A 19,584-nucleotide genomic window follows, 5' to 3' on the forward strand; every position below is an offset into this window, starting at 1 on the left:
AAACAGTGAGAACTTTTCCTGAGCGGCCCCTGGTGTAAACATTTAGGCTCTATTTCCGACTGGCGTTAAGGCTGCGTTAGTATCAAACGCACATTAGTTTGCAATTTTGTCATGTAAAAACTGGTGCCCTGGCATTTGGTTTGGTTTGGAATTCACCTGTCTTTTATCAGCTTACTTGCACTCAGAAGGGCAGGGTGGAAAAATGTGAGGTGTGTCCTTAAAAATGTGATGCAAAGTGCTAATTTCAGGCAGCGCTGATAGGAATATTTAAGATCAACCAAAATATGGTTTTAACGGTAATGCAGTTGGTTATTGCATTCATTTTGACAGTGAAACACAGCCTATCCAGCCGTGATGCACACTGCCCGTATGCACATTGAACAAGAGTAGGCTAGAAACATAAAAAAAACTAATATTTCGTCCCATTTCGTTTTATTTGATCAAAAACCAAGCATAGCCTCCCCTCCTCTCAATTAAGGCTTTTTTTGTCTGCATAAAGGGTATGGCTCTTGAGACTGCTTGGAAATACATCTTAATCACCAAAGCTTTATTAAAATATCAAGTTAGAGAGGAGTAAAATAGCGAGCTGACATTCCTTTTTTATCTATGTATTGTAGACAAGCCCACATTATTTTAACCATGCCCATCATGAAACGAGAGATGAGAACCTATGTGAATACTGGTGAATCTCGTATTTAGAAGTTATCTGTAACCTGTAAAAATAGCTTGTTTTCTGTTACGTATGTTCAAAATCCAATCCCTCCCTTAGGCCTACTATAACGAAGGCTGGTTCAACAGCAATGCGTGTCTTTTTAATCCTGGCGATTTCATGATACCATTACATTTTATATGTATTTATTGTTGTTGTTGTTAAAAAACAGAAGTTGTTCTTCATTGAATTTTATTACAACCAAATTTATTAGAATGACTCACCTTCCTGGTTTTATGGTGACATCATCCGTGGGGCGCGCTTGCGATGCAACTTCTGGAGGTTTGTGAATTGCGATCCGATCTGCAAAATGGTTCCGATTATGTTCATAAAACATAGGCCTATTTGGAAGCAGTATAACAGGGAGTGGACATCCTCCCTTTCTATTTATATTGGATCTTGGTCCATACTGTGAAAAGTTTGGATGTGTGTAAAASCCTCCGMAGTCTCCATTGTTTTAATWMTATATGCCCATGGGGATAAAATATGGTGCCTGTAAATGTYACATAGCCRATTGAAAACAKGTTYCTGTTTTGTTTAGAATTTGATTAGAATTATTAKTTCTCTTTTTAGGCCTTATCAATCATTAAATCATTAATTGAATCTTGCTTACTGACACTATTTGAAATGTCCCTGCTCAGCCATAATGCAATTTACAGTAGGCCTAGCCCCTAAATCAGTGTGATTGCTATTGAAGCCACACATTTACTTTGAACACACACAAGGTGGACTGCAAATGAGTTCAAATTAACGTATTTATCAAATATAGGTCTATCTTTTATTTATTTTCTGTAAACTATTTAACAAACTATAACGGACTAACATTGGAATTGGAGTTGATTCCAAGGCAGTACATAAAAAAACGGAAATACACAACTTGAAGCAACCACATATTTTGCCATGGAGCACGTTCTGATTGGCCAGTGAGGGGCCAAGGCTTGATACAGCCACAACTTGTTTATTAATCAAAACCCAGCCCTTTCGCACCAATGCCAGCAAGTGCGTCGATAATTTTGAAAGTGAAAATGGCTAAAATATTTCTGACACACCCCTGAACCTGCACGTAGACTTACCATTGTGTTAGGTTTGTTAAAATGGAGCCCTTACTCTTTAGAAAGGAAGTAAGAAAAGTCCATTCTGATGCCACACTGGGTTAGACTGAGGTGAATGACTCACTGGGTACTGAGTTACTGTCTGACTTTCTTGCTCAGCATCATAGCTTGTCTCTGTGTGTGTGTGTGTGTGTGTGTGTGTGTTTAAATATTGTTTATGTGTGTTTGTTAGTTTCTTTAGGCTTCAATGTGTGTTGTGTTTTGGTTTTAGGTGTTTGTGTGTTCCAGAGAGGCTATTAAGTTTGTCGAGACTGCTTGTGTTTTATGTGTTTGAGGTTGTTGCACGTGTGTGTTTGTGTGTGTGTAGGGGATTTTTGTGGGATTGCAGAGCCATTCTATTCTATTCTTAGAAGAGTAGCTGACCTCATGGTCCTTCCTGGTCCCTTAGCGCCAGTAGGACTAGAATCTGGACATTCACTCACGCACACAGCGATACACACATACACACAGATGCACATTTAAATGCATACACACATCCACTCATTCGCTCACACACACCAATTTTAGAACAGACTTGTTAAAGTGTCAAAGGAAAGTATGGGTGCCAAAGTCATTACATGGTGATTATAACTTCTAACTGCTGTTCTACTGCTTGTGGCTGCTCCAGTCTGGTTTATCTATAGTTTAAGGTCATTGTGTCCTTGTTTGATAATGCACTGCAGGAGTACAGGCTGTGCTCTGTGCTTAGGGACTGGTGAAGTTTATTAGTGGAACAGTAGTCATAATATGAGCCCACCCTGCTTGATAAGCTCCCACTTTCTCACAGTCTGTCTCTCATACATATGCACAGATGTACACAGAAGCACTCACGCACACACACACACACACACACACACACACACACACACACACACACACACACACACACACACACACACACACACACACACACACTCCACACACACACACACACACACACACATAAGAATGACATGGCCTGGTAGCTCCTTAATTGAATTAAATGGCCTCTGATCCTGATGCCGGAGGGTTTAGGTTGTGACGGGAACATGTTTGACACCAATTCAAACAGTGTGTTGTGTGTGTTGACCTGACTGAATTGACAGCCCAGACCTCTCATGTGACACAATGAGATGAGTCTGATACGCAACTCGATGGGAAACCAACCAGCCCACTAAACGCCACATTGAGATTTCATGAGGACAGAAATCAAAATATGTCCGCTCTCTGCAATGAGAGGAGAGCAGATGTAGTGGAAACACTGAGTAAACAGAGTTTGCAATGTGGAGCTCTGTTGCTACTAGGTCCATAGAGGAAGCTAGGAGCTCATTTAAGAAGCTCTGCTAGACAGTAGTTTGGCTATGAATAACTTTCATTATGTGTTATCCCACTGGGCACACACTGGTTGAATCAATGCTGTTTCCACGTCATTTCAACGTGGAATAGACGTTGAATTGACATCTGTACCGAGTGGGAGCTCAGTATGAGATATATTATAAGATTATAAACATAAATGACTAGAAAAATTGGCTCCAATTTAAACGTATTTACTCATGTACACAATGTCTTTATATGTGCCCCGTGTGCAGGTGTTCCATCCAGAGGGAGTGTGCCTGGGGGCCTCTGGCGCGCTCCTGGATCGGGATGGGCGAAGGTCCCCAGCAGTGCCCCTCCATGACCCTCACCCCCCCAGAGATCAGCCTGTCCACTGACATCAAGGTACCATACATTACATCATAACTGTTTTTATGTGTCATCAGGTGTAAGTTCAAACATATTGTTAAGTGGATCATGTGAAGTGCCAAGTTATTCTTTTACAAATTGAGTTGTTACGTTTATAATATTTCTCAAGTGTACGGTACCAGTCAAATTTTGGACACACCTACTCATTCAAGGGTTTTTCTTTATTTTTTTACTGTTTTTACTATTTTACATCAAAACTATGAAATAACACATATGAAATCATGTAGTAACCAAAATAGTGTTAAACAAATCAAAATATATTTTATATTTGAGATTCTTCAAAGTAGCCACCCTTTGCCTTGATGACAGCTTTTCACACTCTTGGCATTCTCAACCAGCTTCACCTGGAATGCTTTTTCAAGGTGGCTACTTTAAAGAATCCAAAATATTAAATATATTTTGATTTGTTTAAAACTTTTTTGGTTACTACATGATTCCATATGTGTTATTTCATAGTTTTGATGTATTCACTATTATTCTACAATGTAGAAAATTGTTTAAAAAAATAAAGACAATCCTTGAATAAGTAGGTGTGTCCAAACTTTTGACTGGTACTGTGTGTACAGTAGGTACATTATGAGGGTCAGACACATTATTGTGTGGGGTATGTAGGTCAGGTTGGCTGTGATAGCTCCAGCAGCTGTCCAATCCCAAGTCATCACTCAGGACCACAGGAAGCTGGGCCCACTGCCGTCTCCCCAAACAGGAAGCAGCAAGCAGGAAAGAGGAAGTCAGCGCCACAGCCAGGAAATGATCAATTCCAAAGACAATAGAGTGTAAAGTGTAGCATGTTACCATATGTCACTGGCCTCTCCAACTACTATATCTACAGCTATGTCATCTTCCTCTCCGTCTGTCGCTCTCACTCTTCACCCCCCCTTGTCTCCCRCTCTTCCTCCCCCTCTGTTTTTCTCCCACATATTGAAATGAGATCAGTGAGATTGACAGACAATGAAGTGTGGTGTTCCTCAGTGTTGTGATCCCAGTGTAGATCACTCATGTCTCTCGTCACACAACAGTATGTTCGGATGCAAGTTTACCATGCCATCTGTCTTTTGGAGACATGAAGATTTCTCTCTCCCTCTCTCTACTTGCCTCCATCCCCTAACCCTTCTTTCTCTCCACCAGGATGTGGGGATTCTGATAAACGGCAGTGTCCCTGATCTGGTTGGTTCGCGGGTGGAATGTGACTATGGATTGGGCGTTGCCACAGCAGCCACGGTGCACCTGGACTACGGCCCAGCCCAGATTCAGACCTGCCCCCTACTGCCTCGGGAGAGGTACCCCAACATCCCCCCTGGCAGAGGTAAGGGTTACTTATACTACTGGTAGAACACTAGTTTGATTTAATCCTGTTTCATCACTGCTGATCTTGACATATGCTGAGACATTTCCATGTTATATGTTGTTGAGCCAGATCACTTGACTGTTCCCGTGGCGATAAAGGTGAACGGCACATCCGTGGTTTCCGGGAGCTTCGTCATCTATGATTGCGAGAGGACAGGAGCGATACACCCCAAGACTGCGTGAGTGTTTTCAAGTCCGAGTCATCTAGGGTTTCTTTTACACTTGTTGACCCATCTTGTAGTTTTAACCACTAACACTATTTCCAGACCTTCCTAAGTTAAACCCAGTCACAAGACACACACACGCTGACACACACACTTCCAATCTGCACTGTCTCTGTTTACCCCGGATCCACCAAGACAAATCTGCCTCAAATGAAGCCAAAATAGCAGGATCATAACTGTGAAATTTGAGGCACGCAATCATCCCCGTCCCTGAGCAGAGTTCTTTGCCAAGTCACTTGCATCACTCAAATGTCGGCCAAATGTCATCTGTAGTCTCACTGGAATTCTCTCACCACACATGCAGCTCGAGGCCGGAAGGGTGGCAGACAGGGGTGTATACACCCCAAAAATCTGAGGYGGCACAACGTCTGTGATGATGGCTGGGGGGTGGTCCTATGGCTGTCCGTAAATTGGAGAATTTTGCATTTTTCAAAGACTTTTCCTGCAATGAAGAGCCCTAATCATTATGATTAATTCTATGTAAAAAAATATGTCTATTGTTCCGCACATCTAAGCATACCTCTTGAGCTGTCTGTATCCTCCTGACTGGTGGTTCTTTTTTCAAAGAAACTAAGTATGCTTCTCTGCATGTCTATTACAATCTGGATAAAAGATTTCAAAGAATGTGAGTCTTATTCAGTACATGTAGTTATTGCTTGCCTGCTAAGATAGTTAGACAAGCTAGCTACACTAACTTGATTGATAGCCTGAYATGGCTTCTTGGTAGCTAGTTATGAGGTTGGGAGATTGGGAACCTATCTGGGCTAGCTAAAGACAACTTCATAAAATGTCTAGGTGGCTAGTAGTATTAAAGAGAAACAACAACAAAAAATATTAAATATACAGTACCAGTCAAAAGACACACCTACTCATTCCAGAAGTTTTCTTAATTTTTACTATTTTCTACAATGTAGAGTAAAAGTGAAGACAAACTATGAAATGACACATGGAATCATGTAGTAACCAAAAAAGGGTTAAACAAATCAAAATATATTTTACATTTGAGATTCTTCAAAGTAGCCACCTTTTGCCTTGATGACAGCTTTGCACACTTGGAATTCTCTTAACCACCTTAATTTTTGTATTTTTTATTTATTTAACCTTTATTTAACTAGGCAAGTCAGTTAAGAACAAATTCTTATTTACGATGACAGCCTACCAAAAGGCAAAAGGCCTCCTGCGGGGACGGGGGCCTGGGATAAAAATAAATACAAATTAAATTTAAAAAAAAATATATTAATAAAATTAAAATTAAAAAGATAAACAAAATGTATAAATAAGTAAATAAATGCAATATAAATATAGGACAAAACACACATCACAARAAGAGAGACAACACAACACTACATAAGGAGAGACCTAAGACAACAACATAGCAAGGCAGCAACACATGACAACAAAGCATGGTAGCAACACAACATAACAACAATATGGTAGCAACACAACATGGTAGCAYCACAAAACATGGTACAAACATTATTGGGCACAGTCAACAACACAAAGGTCAAGAAGGTAGAGACAACAATACTCGCACAAAGCAGCCACAACTGTCAGTAAGAGTGTRCATGATTGAGTTTTTGAATGAAGAGATTGAGATTAAACAGTCCAGTTTGAGTGTTTGTTGCAGCTCGTTCCAGTTGCTAGCTGCACCGAACTGAAAGAAGAGCGACCCAGGGATGTGTGTTCTTTGGGGACCTTTAACAGAATGTGACTGGCAGAACGGGTGTTGTATGTGGAGGATGAGGGCTGCAGTAGATATCTCCAGATAAGGGGATGAGGCCTAAGAGGTTTATAAATAAGCATCAACCAGTGGGTCTTGTGATGGGTATACAGATATGACCAGTTTACAGAGGAGTGTAGAGTGCAGTGATGTGTCCTATAATGAGCATTGGTGGCAAATCCGATGGCCGAATGGTAAAGAACATCTAGCCGATCTATACCTGCCGATCTATAAATTATGTCTCCGTAATCTAGCATGGGTAGGATGGTCATCTGAATCAGGGTTAGTTTGGCAGCTGGGGTGAAAGAGGAGTGATTACGATAGAGGAAACCAAGTCTAGATTTAATTTAGCCTGCAGCTTTGATATGTGCTGAGAGAAGGACAGTGCACCGTCTAGCCATACTCCCAAGTACTTGTATGAGTAGTAATAACACCTGTGAGAAGAGGGGCATTCTTTTACCAAACCACATTACCTTTGTTTTGGAGGTGTGCAGAACAGCTGAATAGAGAAAGGGTAGAGAAAGCTTGTTGAACACTAAGAAAGCTTTGTTGTAGAGCATTTAACACAAAATCCGGGGGGGGGGGGGGCAGCTGAGTATAAGACTGTATCATCTGCATATAAATGCCTGAGCTATGTTGTTGATGTAAATTGAGAAGAGCGTGGGACCTAGGGTTGAGCCTTGGGATACTCCCTTGGTGACAGGCAGTGGCTGAGACAGCAGATTTTCTGACTTATACACTGTACTCTTTGAGAGAGGTAGTTAGTAAACCAGCCCAAAGACCCCTCAGAGACACCAACACTCCTTAGCCGGCCCACATGAATGATGGTTCTACCGTATCAAAAGCTTTGGCCAAGTCAATAAAAATAGCAGCACAATATTGCTTAGAATCAAGGGCAATGATGACATCATTGAGGACCTTTAAGGTTGCAGTTACACATGCATAACATGAGCGGAAACCAGATTGCATACCCGAGAGAATACTATAGACATCAAGATAGCCAGTCAGTTGATTATTGACAAGTTTTTCCAAAACTTTMGWTAAACTGATAGGATCAGCTTGATCAACCCCTTTAAATAAAGGCTGGACTGTGGCTGCCTTCCAAGAAATGGGAACCTCCCCAGAGAGGAGATACAGGTTAAAAAGGTTGGAGATAGGCTCTGCAATGATAGGAGCAGCAACCTTAAAGAAGAAAGGGTCTAAACCATTTGACCTAGATGTTTGTTTTGGTGTCAAGTTTAAGGAGCTCCTTTAGCACCTCGGACTCAGTGACTGCCTGCAGGGAGAAACTTTGTATTGGGGCAGGGGGAAAAAGGGAGAAGCATCGGGGATAGTCGCATTAGAAGGGGTGGGAAATGAGGAAATGTTGGATGGGCAAGGAGGCATGTCTGAGTCAAATAGGAATCCTGACTTAAAGAAGTGGTGATTAAAGAGCTCAGACATGTGCTTCTTGTCAGTAGCAACCACATCATCAATATTAAGGGACATGGGCAGCTATGAGGAGGACGGTTTATTCTCCAGGTCTTTAACTGTTTTCCAGAACTTCTTGGGTTTAGACCAGCAGAGAGAGAACTGCTCCTTAAAGTAACTAACTTTGGCCTTCCGGATAGCCTGAGTGCACTTATTTCTCATTTGCCGGTCAGCCTGAGAATGCGTGTGCCGAGCRTTTCGCCAAATGCAATTCTTGGGATAGAGTAACTCTGCAAYATCACATTRGAACCAGGGGCTGAACCTGTTTTTAATTATCATTTTCTTTATGGTGGCATGTTTGTTAACAATACCACTGAAAATATCCYAAAAGAAGGTCCAAGCGTCTTCGACAGAGGGGATCKAGCTGATTCTATACCATTTTACAGAGGCCAGTTCATGAAGGAAGGCTTGCTCATTAAAGTTTTTTAGCAAGCGTCTATGACAAATCAGGACAGGTCGTTTCACTGAGCAGCCATTACAAACACAGGCTGTAAACAGTGATCACTAAGGTCATTTCAGAAAACACCAGCCTGATACCTATCAGGATTATTTGTGAGTATAACATCGAGGAGAGTAGCCTTTTCTGGGTGTTTGGAGTCATACCTTGTGGGATTGGTGATAATCTGAGAAAGATTTAGGGAGTCKCATTGCTTTAGGACTTGGTCAGGTGGTTTAAGCATGTCCCAGTTTAGGTCACCTAGCAGGACAAATTCAYACTTAGTGTAAAGGGGCCAGGAGAGAGCTTCGTGCAGGTAGGGTACAGGCCGGTGCTGATGGAGGACGATGGCACCCAGCAACAGTCAACAAAGAGCTATTTGAAAGTTTCATACTTAAAGCCAGCAAATCCAATTGTTTGGGGACAGACTTGGAGACAACCGAGCACTGAAGGTTAACCTTGGTAAAGATTGCCACTCCTCCACCTTGGGAAGATCTGTGTAACAATAAAGGTTAACATCAGCATTCAAAACACTCTTTCTTAACCAGGTCTCAGTAATGACCAACACATCTGGATTGGAGCTGTGAATCCACACTTTCAATTGATCCATTTTAGGTAATAAGCTTTTGGTGTTAACGTGCCGAAAACCCAGGCTTTTACGATAGCAGAAATCAGTGTAGCAGATATCAGAGCACAAGTCAGAATTGGGGCTAGCAACAGTAGATGGGCCAGGGTGTACGTGCACATTTCCAGATATCTTCAACAGTAATACAATCAAGGCACGGCATAGTACAGGGAGAGCTCTGCAGGACTGGTTTATGACATCTGAATGTGCATCAGGTAGTCTGAATTCATGACGTAGTCACCTGGAATGCGTTTCAATTAACTGGTGTGCCTTGTTAAAAGTTAATTTGTGGAATTTCTTTCCTTAATGCATTTGAGCCAATCAGGTGTGTTGTGACAAGGTAGGGTTGGTATACAGAAGATAACCCTATTTGGTTAAATACCTAGTCCGTATTATGGCAAGAACAGCTCAAATAAGCAAAGAGAAACGACAGTCCATCATTACTTTAAGACATCAACGTCAGTCAATCAGGAACATTTCTTTGAAAGTTTCTTCAAGTGCAGTCGCAAAAACGCTATGGTGAAATTGGCTCTCATGAGGACCACCACAGGAAAGGAAGATCCAGAGTGACCTCTACTGCAGAGGATACGTTCATTAGAATTATTAGCCTTAGAAATTGCAGCACAAATAAATGCTTCAGAGAGTTCAAGTAACAGACACATCTCAACATCAATTGTTTAAAGGAGACTGCGTTAATCAGGCCTTCATGGTCAAATTGCTGCAAAGAAACCATTACTAAAGGACACCAATAAGAAGAAGACACTTGTTTGGGCCAAGAAACACAAGCAATGGATGTTAGACCAGTGGAAATCTGTCCTTTGGTGTGATGAGTCCAAATTTGAGATTTTGGGTTCCAGCCGCGTGTCTTTGTGAGACGCAGAGTAGGTGAATGGAGGATCTCTGCATGTGTGGTTCCCACCGTGAAGCATGGAGGAGGAGGTGTGATGGTGCGGGGGTGCGGTGCTGGTGACACTGTCAGTGATTTATTTATAATTCAAGGCACACTTAACCAGCATGGCTACCACAGCATTCTGCAGTGATACACCATCACATCTGGTTTGCGTTTAGTGGGACTATCGTTTGTTTTTCAACAGGACAATGACCCAACACACCTCCAGGTTGTGTAAGGACTATTTCACCAAGAAAGAGAGTGATGGAGGGCTGCATCAGATGACCTGGCCTCCACAATCACCCGACCTGAACCCAATTGAGATGGTTTGGAATGAGTTGGACCACAGAGTGAAGGGAAAGCATCCAACAAGTGCTCAGCATATGTGGGAACTCCTTCAAGACTGTTGGAAAAGCATTCCAGGTGAAGCAGGTTGAGAGAATGCCAAGAGTGTGCAAAGTTGACATCAAGGCAAAATATATTTTGATTTGTTTAACACTTTTTTGGTTACTACATGATTCCATATGTGTTATCTCATAGTTTTGATGTCTTCACAATTATTCTACAATGTAGAAAATACAAAAAATAAAGAAAAACCCTTGAATGAGTAGGCTAGGCGTGTTTAAACTTTTGACTGGTACTGTATATACAGTGCTTTCAGAAAGTATTCAGACCCTTTCACTTTTTCAATATTTTGCCGTATTAGAAAATTGATTCAATAAAAACATTTTCATCAATCTACACACAATACCCCATAATGACAAAGCAAGAACAGGTTTAAAAAAGAAAAACAGAAATACCTTATTTGCATAAGTATTCAGACCCTTTGCTATGAGACTCGAAGTTGAGCTCAGGTGCATCCTGTTTCCATTGATCATCCTTGACATGTTTCCACAACTTAATTGGAGTCCACCTGTGGTAAATTAAATTGATTGGATATGATTTGTAAAGGTAAACACCTGTCTCTATAAAGGTAACACATTTGACAGTGCAAGTCAGAGCAAAAACCAAGCCATGAGGTCGAAGGAATTGTCTGTAGAGTCCTGAGACAGGATTGTGTCCAGGCACAGATTTGGGGAAGGGTACCAAACATTTCTGCAGCATTGAAGGTCCCCAAGAACACAGTGGCCTTCATCATTCTTAAATGGAAGAAGTTAATAACCACCAAGACGCTTCCTAGAACTGGCCGCCCGGCCAAACTGAGCAATCGGGGGAGAAGGGCCTTGGTCAGGGAGGTGACCAAAAACCCGATGGTCACTCTGACAGACCTCCAGATTTCCTCTGTGGAGATGAGAGAAACTTCCAGAAGGACAACCATCTATGCAGAACTCCACCAATCAGGCCTTTATGATAGAATGGCCAGACAGAAGCCACTCCTCAGTAAAAGCACATGACAGCCCGCTTGGAGTTTGCCAAAACGCACCTAAAGACTCTTAGACCATGAAAAACAAGATTCTCTGGTCTTATGAAACCAAGCTTGAACTCTTTGGCCTGAATTATATTATTATTTTTTTTTTTCACCTTTATTTAACCAGGTAGGCTAGTTGAGAACAAGTTCTCATTTGCAACTGCGACCTGGCCAAGATAAAGCATAGCAGTGTGAACAGACAACACAGAGTTACACATGGAGTAAACAATAAACAAGTCAATAACATTGTAGAAAAAAAGAGAATCTATATACAATGTGTGCAAAAGCATGAGGTAGGCAATAAATCAATAATTACAATTTAGCAGATTAACACTGGAGTGATAAATCATCAGATGATCATGTGCAAAAGAGATACTGGTGTGCAAAAGAGCAGAAAAGTAAATAAATAAAAGCAGTATGGGGGTGAGGTAGGTAAATTGGGTGGGTAGTTTACAGATGGACTATGTACAGCTGCAGCGATCGGTTAGCTGTCGGATAGCAGATTTTTAAAGTTGTGGAGATAAAAGTCTCCAACTTCAGAGATTTTTGCAATTCGTTCCAGTCGCAGGCAGCAGAGAACTGGAAGGAAAGGCGTCCAAATGAGGTTTTAGCTTTAGGGATGATCAGTGAGATACACCTGCTGGAGCGCGTGCTGCGGGTGGTGTAGCCATCGTGACCAGTGAACTGAGATAAGGCGGCACTTTACCTAGCATAGCCTTGTAGATGACCTGGAGCCAGTGGGTCTGACGACGAACATGTAGCGAGGGCCAGCCGACTAGGGCATACAGGTCGCAGTGGTGGGTCGTATAAGGTGCTTTAGTAACAAAACGAATGGCACTGTGATAAACTGCATCCAGTTTGCTGAGTAGAGTGTTGGAAGCTATTTTGTAGATGACATCGCCGAAGTCGAGGATCGGTAGGATAGTCAGTTTTACTAGGGTAAGTTTGGCGGCGTGAGTGAAGGAGGCTTTGTGCGAATAGAAAGCCGATTCTTGATTTGATTTTGGATTGGAGATGTTTGATATGAGTCTGGAAGGAGAGTTTGCAGTCTAGCCAGACACCTAGGTACTTATAGATGTCACATATTCTAGGTCGGAACCGTCCAGGTGGTGATGCTAGTCGGGCGTGCGGGTGCAGGCAGCGAACGGTTGAAAAGCATGCATTTGGTTTTACTAGCGTTTAAGAGCAGTGGAGGCCACGAAGAGAGTGTTGTATGGCATTGAAGCTCGTTTGGAGGTTAGATAGCACAGTGTCCAAGGAAGGGCCGGAAGTATATAGAATGGTGTCGTCTGCATAGAGGTGGATCAGGGAATCGCCCGCAGCAAGAGCAACATCATTGATGTATACAGAGAAAAGAGTCGGCCCGAGAATTGAACCCTGTGGTACCCCCATAGAGACTGCCAGAGGACCGGACAAATGCCCTCCGATTTGACACACTGAACTCTGTCTGCAAAGTAGTTGGTGAACCAGGCAAGGCAGTCATTAGAAAAACCGCTACTGAGTCTGCCGATAAGAATATGGTGATTGACAGAGTCGAAAGCCTTGGCCAGGTCGATGAAGACGCTGCACAGTAATGTCTTTTATCGATGGCGGTTATGATGTCGTTTAGTACCTTGAGCGTGGCTGAGGTGCACCCGTGACCGGCTCGGAAACCGGATTGCACAGCGGAGAAGGTACGGTGGGATTCGAGATGGTCAGTGATCTGTTTGTTGACTTGGCTTTCGAAGACCTTAGATAGGCAGGGCAGGATGGATATAGGTCTGTAACAGTTTGGGTCCAGGGTGTCTCCCCCTTTGAAGAGGGGGATGACCGCGGCAGCTTTCCAATCCTTGGGGATCTCAGATGATACGAAGAGAGAGGTTGAACAGGCTGGTAATAGGGGGTGCGACAATGGCGGCGGACAGTTTCAGAAATAGGGGGTCCAGATTGTCAAGCCCAGCTGATTTGTATGGGTCCAGGTTTTCCAGCTCTTCAGAACATCTGCTATCTGGATTTGGGTAAAGGAGAAGCTGGGGAGGCTTGGCGAGTAGCAGCGGGGGGGGCGGGGCTGTTGGCCAAGGTTGGAGTCGCCAGGAGGAAGGCATGGCCAGCCATTGAGAAATGCTTGTTGAAGTCTTCGATTATCACGGATTTATCGGTGGTGACCGTGTTACCTAGCCTCAGTGCAGTGGCACTGGGAGGAGGTGCTCTTGTTCTCCATGGACTTTACAGTATCCCAGAACTTTTGGAGTTAGAGCTACAGGATGTGAATTTCTGCTTGAAAAAGCTGGCCTTTGCTTCCTGACTGACTGCGGTATTGGTTCCTGACTTCCCTGAACAGTTCATATCGCGGGGCTCTCGATGCTATTGCAGTTCGCCACAGGATGTTTTTTGCGGTCGAGGGCAGTCAGGTCTGGTAGTGATAACCGATAGGTGCTATATCTATTTCCTTCAGGTCTGCTTTGCATTTTTTGACAGGAGCATGTCTGTCTAATATGATGATGATGAGAAGTAACATTTAAGAATTGATCGCGCATGACCGCAACTGACGGGATGAGGTCTGTATCAATTCCATTGCCTAAGGGGCTACCGGTAAGCGCCACAGGTCGATTAGAGGCTGCTGGAGTAGTAGCGTTTTAGTGCCAGGAGTAGTATGATGCCAGTGAGTCGAGTAGCGGCTGGTCGCGATTTGACTGATCGTGACGACGTCGGATACAGGCAATGAGGCAGTGATCGCTGAGATCTTGATTGAAGACAGCAGAGGTGTATTTGGAGGGCAGTTGGTCAGGATAATGTCTATTAGGGTGCCATGTTTACGGATTTAGGGTTGTACCTGGTGGGTTCCTTGATGATTTGTGTGAGATTGAGGGCATCAAGCTTGGATTGTAGGACTCCGGGGTGTTAAGCATATCCCAGTTTAGGTCACCTAACAGAACAAACTCTGAAGCTAGATGGGGAGCGATCAATTCACAGATGGTGTCCAGGGCACAGCTGGAGCTGAGGGGGTCGTGTAGCAGGCGGCAACAGTGAGAGACTTATTTCTGGAGAGATTAATTTTTAAAATTAGAAGTTCGAACTGTTTGGCATAGACCTGGAAAGTATGACAGAACTTTGCAGGCTATCTCTGCAGTAGATTGCAACTCCTCCCCCTTTGGCAGTTCTATCTGACGGAAAGTGTTATAGTTGGGTATGGAAATCTCAGAATTTTTGTGGCCTTCCTAAGCCAGGATTCGGACACGGCAAGGACATCAGGATTGCAGAGTGTGCTTAAGCGGTGAGTAAGGCAAACTTAGGGAGGAGGCTTCTGATGTTGACATGCATGAGGCCAAGGCTTTTCGATCGCAGAAGTCAACAAATGAGGGTGACTGGGGACATGCAGGGCCTGGGTTTACCTCCACATCCCGAGGAACAGAGGAGTAGTAGGATGAGGGTGCGGCTAAAGGCTATCAAAACTGGTCGCCTAGAGCGTGGGACAAAGAATAAAAGGAGCAGATTTATGGGCGTGGTAGAATAGATTCTGGGCATAATGTGCAGACAGGGGTAGTGAGGCGCGGGTACAGCGGAGGCAAGCCCAGGCACTGGGTGATGATAAGAGAGGTTGTATCTCTGGACATGCTGGTCTCAATGGGTGAGGTCACCGCATGTGTGGGTGGGACAAAGGGTATCAGAGGTACGGAGAGTGGAACTACAGGTCCATTGCAAACCAAAACAATGATAATGAAAACTAGCCTGAACAACAGTATGCAAGGCATATTGATATTTGAGAGAGACATACAATAAGGCATAAAGTGATTGCAGTCTTGATTGGGAGAGCTAGCTAAAACAACAGGTAAGATAACAGCAGCAATAACAGGGTGCTAGTCTAACACAGCAACAACAGGTAAAAATGGCGACGACTAGGCAGAGAGAGGTCGGATTAACTACACACAGATCCTGAGTTAAAGCACAGAGCGACAGATAAAACACAAATAAACAGAATGGAGTACCGTGAATTAATGGACAGTCAAGCATGCATCAGCTATGTAGCCAAGTGATCATAGTGTCCAGGGGCAGCCGTAGATGGAGCAGGGAGGCCTCGCGGCGTTTAAAGTTAGTTGCCCGGGGTGGTCTGCTCAGACGGAGGGGGTCTGCTCAGACGTGGGTCGTGTCGACAGAGAATCCAACCAGATGGCGATGGCGAAAGAGAGGTTGTGAATTGTAGAATTGTGTTTGCTAACTGGTGCTAGCTTCGTGGCAGTGGCGCTAGCTGCGCTAGCCGCAAGCTAGCTGTGAGGATCAGAAGCATGGCTCAGGATTACGGCAGGAATCCGGCGTTGTTGTCGAGAGACAGTCCGATGCTGGTAAATTGGTGAGTAATATCCAGGCTAATAACAGGGCTGGTGTCTGTGCAGAAGGTAAAAGCTACTAGCAGCGGCAAAAAAAAAAAAAAAAGGCTAAATTAGCTTGTAGCTGGATTGTAGCCCAAGAATTCGCTGGTAGACCTCTTCAGCTAGCCGGCAGATGGCCTAGCTCGAGGCTAGCTCAAGGCTAACTGGTGCTTGCTTCGGGACAGAGGTGTTAGCCAGTAGTAGCCACTCGGTTGCAGCTAGCTAGCTGTGATGATACGGTTTTAATTGTCCAAGCTTGCGTCAGGAATCGGTGATTGGTAGAGAAAAAGCAGTCCTATATGCTCTGGGTTGATATCGCGCTTGCAGACTGGCAGGTATTGGCCCGGTATTGAAGCTGGCTGTGTCCGAGTTGAGGCGTGAAGACCGCAGCAGTGGCTAACTGACTACTAGCTAGTAGCTAGTTATCTGGCTAGCTTCTGATTGTGGTTACGGTTCTAAAGTATAAAAAAAAATAGCAGGTCCGTACCACATTGGGTGAGGCGGAATGTAGGAATGTATATTCAGTTCCTAGATGGAAAGTGAAATTAAAATATATACGAAATGTATACGAAAAATACGAAGACTATTTACTATTTACACGCGACAGGACAATACAAACACACGTCCGACTGCTACGCCATCTTGGATTCAGATTGCCAAGCATCCCATCTGGAGTAAACCTGGCACCATCCCTACGGTGACGCACGGTGGTGGCAGCATCATGCTGTGGGGATGTCTTTCAGCTGTAGGGACTGAGAGACTATTCAGGATTGAGGGAAAGATCAACGGAGCAAAGATCCTTGATGAAAACCTACTCCAGAGCACTCAGGACCTCAGACTGGGGTGAAGGTTCACCGTCCAACAGGTCAATGACCCTACGCACACAGCCTAGACAACGCAGGAGTGGCTTCGGGAAGAATCTCTGAATGTCCTCGAGTATCGCAGCCAAAGCCCAGACTTGAACTCAATCGAACATGTCTGGAGAGAACTGAAAATAGCTGTGCAGCGACGCTCCCCATCTAACCTGACAGAGCTTGAGAGGATCTGCAGAGAAGAATGGGAGAAACTCCCCAAATACAGGTGTACCAAGCTTGTAGTGTCATACCCTAGAAAACTTGAAGCTCTAATCTCTGCCAAAGGTGCTTGAACAAAGTACTGAGTAAAGAGTCTGAATACTTAGGTAAATGTTAATAAAAAATAAAAAATGTATTTGCATTTCCCAAAATTTCTAAAAAACTGTTTTTGCTTTGTCAGTATGGGGTATTGTGTGTAGATTGATGAAGGAAAGAAACAATTTAATACATTTTAGAATAAGGCTATAACGTAACAAAATGTGGAAAAAGTCAAGGGGTCTGAATCCTTTTTTTGGGGGCGGGGGTAGAACAGTTTTAATATTGCAGATAGATTGTATCAATGTAATTGTCTGCATCACTTCCAACCGCCATATCCTTTTTTGAAAATAACTATATGTACATATACAGTTGAAGTCGGAAGTTTACATAATTTTTCAAACACTCCACAAATTTCTTCTTGACAAACTATAGTTTTGGCAAGTTGGTTAGGTGCATGACACAAGTCATTTTTCCAACAATTGTTTACAGACAGATTATTTCACTTATAACTCACTGTACCACAATTGCAGTGGGTCATGACGCCTCTGGCGGCAGAGCTATTGAAATCAGCGTTGGTGTCAGTGAGTGGTGCTGTATTGCCTATATTTGTCTTGTATATGCTGTATGTTGTTGGTTGGCTATATCCAGTGTCTCTCATGTTTTTTAATGTGGTCTACAATGCTATGTTTTGACTAGCAACCATTGTTTATTTGGGGTAAATATAGTTTATTGAATAGCTTTCCCTCTGTACTCAGTGAGGGGAATGATGGTTAAATATTTTTTTTTATATCTATTTGAATAGTTTAAATTCAGCCTGGTTGAAGTCTTGACAAGGTATGAAATGTCAAATGTATGTAGTGTGGCAGTAGACGTAAGCTAATTGGCTAAGTTAGCGCTGTGGCTGGTCCTGTTCATGCTTTTCCTGTGGAGAGCTGTGGCTAATGTACAGCATGTGTAATGTGTATAGTGTAATGTGTATAATGTATGTGTGCGTACGTATAAATGACAATGTGTATGTTTGTGCATTCAGAGCAGCAAACTGTTGGAACTTGTCAGATTGGTTTAGAGGTGTGAAAATCGAGTTGTCTGTGTGTATGCAGGTGTATAATAATAATATATGTCATTTATATAGTACTTTTCATTACACGTTAAATCTCAAAGATGATATGTAAGAAGTTGTATGTGTGTGTGTTTTTGCATGCCCCTGTGTCCTCGGTGAGGTCTGAAGGTGTGAAGTTAGAATGTATTGTTGAAGGTGATAATGAGCTAAGTGCCATTCTCACAGGAAGAGTGCAGGGCCACAAACGGAAGACCTCAGATACTCTATCCACTTTTAACCACTTCAAGTTGCTCTCATCAAGGCAAAGTGCTGTCCAAAACGTGTGTTCCTGTGTTTTATATACATTTCCACTCTATGAGGTTGGAATAATACTGTGAAATTGTGAAATTGATGATAATGCCATTTCAGTTTGTTTTGGTGGGATGGAGTTTTGGCCTTCCACGGTGACATCACCATGCGGTAAATTTGTTAATAGACCAATAAGAAAGATAGTTTTAAACCTCTCTGCCAATAACAGGACATTTTCAGTTTTCCCCTCCCTACTCAGACCACTCCCACACAGTCCTAGCTAAATTCTTACTTGAGAAATTGCTGTTTACTAATAAGCTATTTTTGTTCCTTTTTGTTTTCAATTCAAATTGTCAATCACAGTAAGGTACTTAATTGTTACTCAGAAATTATTTGATTCTGATATAAAAATGGCTGCATTGGACCTTTAATAATTGCAGGAAGACAAGTTAGACTGAGAGAGGCTGTCTGTGTAAACTAGAGTTTCACCATCACACTGTAACTGGATTCAGGCTTATTTTGTTCTGTGTTTGGAGCAAATCCTGATTTCTTGGTTCTGTGGGCCTTGCGTCTGTTTGTATCCAGAAGGGTGTGTTTGTGTGTTGAGAGTGCGCTCTCACAGCCCACTGGGCACAAACATCAGTTCAACGTCTATTTGTGATTTACATTTGGCTGAGTATTCAATTAACGATAATTCAATGTGAACTCAACAACAAAAAATTCACCATGACATTCGATTTGGATTAAAAGTGGGTTGAAAAAAAAGTCGATTCTGTCCGTTTTGGTGGGATGAGTTGTGTCGATGAGGTTTCTAGGTGAAGCGCTTTTCACTTTTTTTCACACACTTCCCCCTTTTTTTTCCTCTCTCTCTTTCACTGTCACTCTTGTTTCTTTCACTATGCCTCTGTCTCATTCCTCCCTCTGACCGTCCCTTTCTCCCCCTTTAAAAATGTACAGTTGAAGTCGGAAGTTTACATACACKTTAGCCAAATACATTTAAACTCAGTTTTTCACAATTCCTGACATTTAATCCTAGTAAAAATTCCCTGTCTTAGGTCAGTTAGGATCACCACTTTATTTTAGTAACGTAAAATGTCAGAATAATAGTAGAGGGTATGATTTATTTCAGCTTTTATT

The 19,584-nt window shown here is 42.9% G+C and overlaps 1 pseudogene; it reads left to right on the forward strand.

The window, feature by feature from the left end:
* Nucleotides 1-19,584, forward strand: part of LOC111966191 (plexin-D1-like) — a 49,704-nt pseudogene that overhangs the window by 14,077 nt on the left and 16,043 nt on the right.

The sequence above is a fragment of the Salvelinus sp. IW2-2015 genome, linkage group LG7 (genome assembly GCF_002910315.2).
Source record: "Salvelinus sp. IW2-2015 linkage group LG7, ASM291031v2, whole genome shotgun sequence".
NCBI lineage: Eukaryota > Metazoa > Chordata > Actinopteri > Salmoniformes > Salmonidae > Salvelinus > Salvelinus sp. IW2-2015.